Source organism: Alligator sinensis, unplaced genomic scaffold, assembly GCF_000455745.1.
Source record: "Alligator sinensis unplaced genomic scaffold, ASM45574v1 scaffold289_1, whole genome shotgun sequence".
NCBI lineage: Eukaryota > Metazoa > Chordata > Crocodylia > Alligatoridae > Alligator > Alligator sinensis.
The window spans coordinates 4,161,702-4,168,290 of NW_005841881.1; positions in this window are offsets into that span (position 1 = coordinate 4,161,702).

A 6,589-nucleotide genomic window follows, 5' to 3' on the forward strand; every position below is an offset into this window, starting at 1 on the left:
CATTTTTCTGTTTTTTTTAAAAGAGAAACAGTAGAAATAGGGATTATTTTGTGCCTAGTTTTGTAAAAGTAATTTATTCCTTCTTCTATTTTTTTGTGACAATGACATAGCAAGTGTATTTTTGAATGGGGGGGAACTTATACACCACTTTACCTCATTGGAACAGAAACGTGTCCAGTCAGTTACCCTGTTACATGTGCTCATGTTGAATTTTGCTGTCTGAGATGCCTGCAATTAGTTTACAGCCATGTAAGTTAATGTGAAAGTTAATCAGTTTTTAACCTTGGGATTGATGAATTGCAGTTCTGCTGTCAGGTAGGATGATGTTTTGTTCACGTTTCATTAACCTACTCAGAAGCTTTCTGAGAACATACTATTGTGTCCTTAACTTTACAGCCATCTCCCTTTTTTATGAAGTTAAGGATGAATTGAGTGAATTACCATGAACAATTGTAACAAATGGCTGGGTTCTCTCCAGAATGGGTAAAGAAATTATTTAGAGGTATGTTCAAAGATTTGCTGTCAACTTCAGTTCAGTTTTTGTTAAAAATAAAACAATTTAACAAAGTCTATCAATGGACATTCACCTGGACTAGGGTATTAGAATTGGAAAATGAAATTGGATAGCTACAAGGGTGGAACTGATCAATCTAGTTTCAGTGTCCAAGCTGAGACAACTGTTAACCAAGAAAACAGTACAAATATGGAAAAATAAATTAAGAAAGAAATGTATTTTAAATTAAAAAACCTTCCAATCTGTCTGAGATATTAAACCAATGCAGAGGAGGACTTAAAATATTAGCTTTGACAATGTCATTTTAAGCACTCTTGGTGTCTTTTCTTCTGTTTTGCTGTTGCCCAATTTATCTAGCGCACAAGCATTTTTAGAATTGTGGTGCTGTTAAAGACAGATATGAAATCTTAACAGCAACACATGAGTTTGATTTTCATACAAATGAGTTGTTCCTTCTTTGACCCCCCCCCCCCTACACACACACACCACACACACACACACACACACACCATTTGAGAAAGAATGTCAGAGAAGCTGGTGGGGACTGGACATCAGAAAGTCAAGTTAATGTGATAGAGTCCAAAGCCTGACACTTCTATCTATATTCCAGGTTTTCCAAATTTTTCTAAGTAGTTTTTGGTATGGAGGAAAAAAAGGGACAGTAACATATGCTGTTATTTTCCTTAGGATGGGCTGAAGGTAGGTAGTTAGGCAAAGGGAAAGAAACTGAGCAATGGAAAATGTAGGACGAATATTAATCTGTTCCCAGCCTTATTTTATGCTATGTGAATTCCACTTTTCAGAAAGTGTGATTACATGTATGCAAATGAACTCTTAAGGTCTTTTCAGGAAGATCCATCAAGTCATTCCATTCATTAAAGTTATCATTATCCATGACTGAGTATTGTAGATTGTTGTATATTTTTATGACCCTGTGGGATACTTAATAGATTAAATCTTTTAACACAGAAACATAAGAATTGCCATACTAGATCAAATCAGTGGTTCATCTAATCCAGTATCAACTCTTTGACAGCATCCAGAAAATTAGGGAAGGTGCAAGTATCCTAAACAGGACCATTTTGGTGTAACTGGGCATTTCTACCTGAGACACTGTTTGTGCAGCAGCCGGAAAATACTGCACAGTAGAGCATCACAGCACGGACAGTAGTAATACACTACTGCATAGTACTATTAGGTTATTGTGCAGTAGCATCACCTAAAAGATGTTCTCCAACACTACTGCACAGTAACTCTGGTTACTGTGCAGTAGCGCCTTATGTAGATGTACCCACTGATCCTTAACCAATAGCCAGTTATTGATTGGCTTATGCCTCTATGATTTTACTCTGCCTAATCCAGCCGCAAATACTCTCATTCTCCATATAAATGGCTGACTCTCCTTGGAATCTAGAGAGGTTAAGGGCTCAAATCTGTCTTGTAGCAGTGAGTTCCATACTCAAAATATATCATGTGTTTAAAAAAAATTACTATTTTCAGGGTCATATCTGCTGCCTTTCAATTACATTGAATATGCTCTTGTAATATAAGACAGAGTTAATAGAAGCCCTTAATTTATCTGCTCTGTGCTTTTCATTTTTTATATATGGCTTTGACACAATTCCTCACCTTTGTTCACTTCTGAAACTACATAATCTTAAACTTTTTTTCATATTTTAAATACAGATTTATGTTTCTAATAACTTCCCTCTCTGCCGCCCAATTATTTCTGGATGACTTCTGTTTTGTTTGTTTGTTCTTTTTTTTTTTCAGAACTGAAAACAGTAGTCCAGGCCAAGACATACATTTGATATATATAATGACATCAAACTATCTTCTATATTATTTTCTATTCCATTCTACTGACACTCAAAGTATTATCATTCTATAACTACTGTGGGCATAACTCCAAATGCCTTCTGAAACAAACCTGTCAGTTTCTTTCTTTCTCTTGTTCTTTTGTTCTTTCTTCCTTTGATAGTCTCAATTGTTTGTCTTGGAAATGTGTTTAATATGACTGTTGAAACATACCTTAAACACAGAAGAGGAATTCTGAATTAGTAAATCTAATACCTCTTTGCATATCTGAAGTTACAGATATTCTGCATGGCTATTTTTTCTCCTTTATGGATTTCTATTATTTTGTCTCCTATGTGCAGTATCTCATTATTCATAGATGTCTGTTCATTGCACAGCAAGGGGATTATAACACTAGCTCCTGTATACAGAAAGTCCACAAAGATAAGAGCTCTCTTTGTTGGCGACAAGAATTCCTGACTGTCAAAAACTTTAAGATGCATCAACCTCTGTGGTTATCATAACAGGAATACATTTTGTAAGGTCCTTTTACCTCTCCAGAAACTATGTAGCTAGAAAAAAACAAACAAACAGATGGAAGTATTTCATAGAACAGTGAGCTTAGAGGAAGACATGTTCTCTCTTTTGTGACTGTTTGATAGAAATGCAGTCTCTACTTTTTGTGATATAAAATGACACAATTTTTAGAAATTAATGATTTTTTTTTTACTTTTAATGATCATTTTTAATAATAGAAATAGACATGTATGGGTAAGATTAGTCAAGTTAGCAAAATTAAAAAAAAAGAACAAGAAGCTATTGATCCTCAGGGTTCAAAGTATAAGCTGATTACCAGCTGCATACAGGAAGGAACACTACTAAAAACATGGCATCACAGTATATGATTAGCCAGGTATACTGGAGTTTGGGTTTGTCTTTGCTTTTGCATTTGGGCTTGGTTACTGTTTTAGGATACTGAACCAGATTAACTATTGAGTTATTCCAGTATGGCAAACCTTACTTTCTAAAATTGTACGGAGCCAACAAAGGCTAGTGACCAAAAATAATCTAGAAAGTAATTACAGTGACTAGGGAATGCAGTTCTGCATCTCAGCATTAACATAAGCAATTTCAGGTGTTTTTTAAATATCCAGTAAACGTATACCTGAAAAATCAACAAAAAAGCCAGGTTCTCCACAAGCTTATGCCTTGTGTCATTATTTAGTCCTGTGCAAAATGAGTGTAAGCAACAGCAGATGAGCAGGATAAGAGTTTTTTCTGCTTTGCACTTGTGTAGGTGATGGCATAAAGTTAAAAAAGTAGGAAAACTGGCTCTGCACATGTAGAAAGGAAATATGATTGACAAAATGTATGTGACTGAACAACTGGGTTAAGCACTTTGAAAAGCTAAAAGCAATCGTGCTCCTGAAGGTGATCTAAAGGGGGAAATCCACCAAGTTTCTAGAAATATATGGGTGCTGTGCATGTGTGTGAATGACAGAGAAATACTTTTCTGTGTTGTTGGCCGTAAGATTAAAATATTTATGACATGAATTCAGTACTATAACCAAAGCAATAAAAGAGGTATTAGGTGGGAAATATTGGCCAGTTTTGTTCAACTCTGCACCATGTCAATACAGGATCCATATTCAGCAAACTACAGGCCAACCTTCTGGCCTGTAAAGAAGGTGGGGGGGAGTAAGGGTGAAGCAAAGATGCCAGTGTGCTCATGAAGACCGCCAACAAAAGAGTAACTCACTCCGTTTGCGTTCAGATGCCATCACACTGCCATGTCTCTCTACATCCTTCTGCCCCTGTGTTTAAGGAGGAGTCTGCTTGAGGTCTGTTGACATTAGTTCTGTCTAAACATGGTGTAGATGCATGAATGTGTGTAGATGTGTGCATCACTGTTATATGTCAGTAATATGCTTTGCAGGAGAGCCAGCAAAAATGTTCTATAATATTGGTGCTCTGTGGAACATGTGCTTTTTAGAACTTTTTTCTTGTATTTTAATAAAATCTAAAGGAAAAAAAAATCCAATATTCTGTGTTCTTATTTCTATAAGGCTAAGTACAGACAGTCAAAAAGCCCACGGCTGAATAAACTCAATCTTCACAGTTTAGTCTAAACTGTGCAGATTGAACTGCTAAGCAAGTGAACAGACATTCGCCTTTGGTTCTGGAAATGCAGCCACATGCCTGCAGTGGCTCAGGCCAGAAGCTGGGGGGCTCTAGAGCACACCTCCCTGCTTGGCTGGAGCAGACAACTTGGGCCAAGGCTAGCTGTGAAGGGGCGTTTGCAGGGGAGGTGCAAAGCATCCTGGGATGCTGGGGGACTGTGAGCTAACTTGAATCCAGAGGGGATCTGGGACAGAAGTTCAATAAACCGGTTTGGTCCAAATCAGTTAAGTCTGATACTACATCCATCCAGGTTTGTCTTAAACCAGTTTTGGCCATTTTGAAAGCAGTTTATGTGCACTGAACTTCTGTTGTATTACAGAATTGAACCGATTTCAGATCGCTTATACCGGTTTATGTGTAACTTCTATCCCTAGCCTAAATGTGTAGTGAAAATCCTGATAAATTGACAGATAAGTTGAATGCTAGACTGTTCTTTCAAGACACTGGCCAATACTGCAGTGATTAGAACCCCGCATACATGGTCAAAATACTTATAAATGTCAGGACCTTTATTTTTGTTTTTTTCAGCTCTGACTGTAGTTGCTCAAGTTCTAAGAAAGATAAGAAGGAGCAATGTGAAAACCATTTGGATAGTGTTTAGTATGCAAAGTGCAGGTAACACTTCTAAAAATATGATCTTAAGGCAAGCATACCAAAATATGCATTGCATATTAAAACTGTACAGTTTTGCAAGAGCTTGCACTTGTTTAGACAACTTAAGGTATATTCAGCATTCATGCATGGAGCTACATTTTCAATGATTGGCACATAAGAGCAAAAATCAACTGTACATGCAAATGAGAAAGCAAACTTAAGGGCTTGACTGAGTAATTGTCTGTGAGAGAAGCAGTGAGAATGGAAAGTTTTCAGCAGCTTTCTGGATCAGGAGTAAAATTACTGATTTGATTTTTATAGTTTTCTTTATCACTGTTCAGTACTGTCCTGTGGATACTCATTCTATTTTTCTGAGCAGGATTTTGGAATAACCGAAGAAGATGTTGTCTCCAAAGTATCCGCCCCTGCTTTTAAAATGAGCCTTATAAATGTTGGCACAGAACTTGTGAGCTATGTGAATCCATCCATATCCATTCTATATGGGAATGATTGATAAAGCTCATAGTTTATGTACTTCATTATCTTAATGCTTCGACTGAAGATGCTCCTCACTAACATTGACAGTACAGTAACAAGCAGTGTAATAGTAAAAACAACTTCAAAGGTCTGATTCTTTTCTCACACCACTATAAATCTGCTGTAACTTGTGCTTGCATGTATGGCAGGGTTCTTTTGTACTGGAAGGCTCATTTTCTGAGATGTATACTGTACATAACAAAATAGTTCTACAACACCCAACCTCCTTCATAGCTAAACTGTTTATAGGACAGTATCTCAGAGATTCTTTTGACAAGAAAGAGAAAAAATTCTTCAAGTATAATAAACCTTTCCCAAATATAAACTTCAAACAAAGGGTCTAATTGCTGGCTAAAGACTCTGATCACAGGCAAATGATCAATTTTAGCTCAAGTCAGTATCTCCTCCATGGTTCAATGCATTAATTGACTCACTATATTTTGCCTGTGTGCTTCTAATTTGCCAGTTATGTTAATGAACCCACTGGCTTGCATATGTTTTAAAAAGACTAATGTGCAGTGAGATATTCTGGGAACACCTAGCATTTGAGGCTCATGTTCAAGTCCCCAAATCCTTAAAGGGTTATAGTGCTTACCGTGTCATTTGATTATTTTTTTAAGCAGCACATCATCCATTTTAGGTTATAAGTGCAAGAAATGTGATGATCTCAGTTTAGTATCCTACCAATGATGTATTCACCTCTGCACTGTGGTTGAAGGCAAAATTAAGCAAGAGGTAACAAAAAGAAAAAGAAAATAATAACTACAAATCATTAAAGGTTTCCTGCATTTTGAGTCTCTTGTGTGCTTTGTTACAACCCCACTTTGTATCATCTGATCAACTAAAACAGTGGGTCTACTCATACACGTACAGTGAGAGGTGCTTGCCTTATGAACTGAGTTGCAATGGCCTATACATCTTACAATAGCATGTGTTTTTTTTTTACTTCCTACAGGCTGGAAGGGA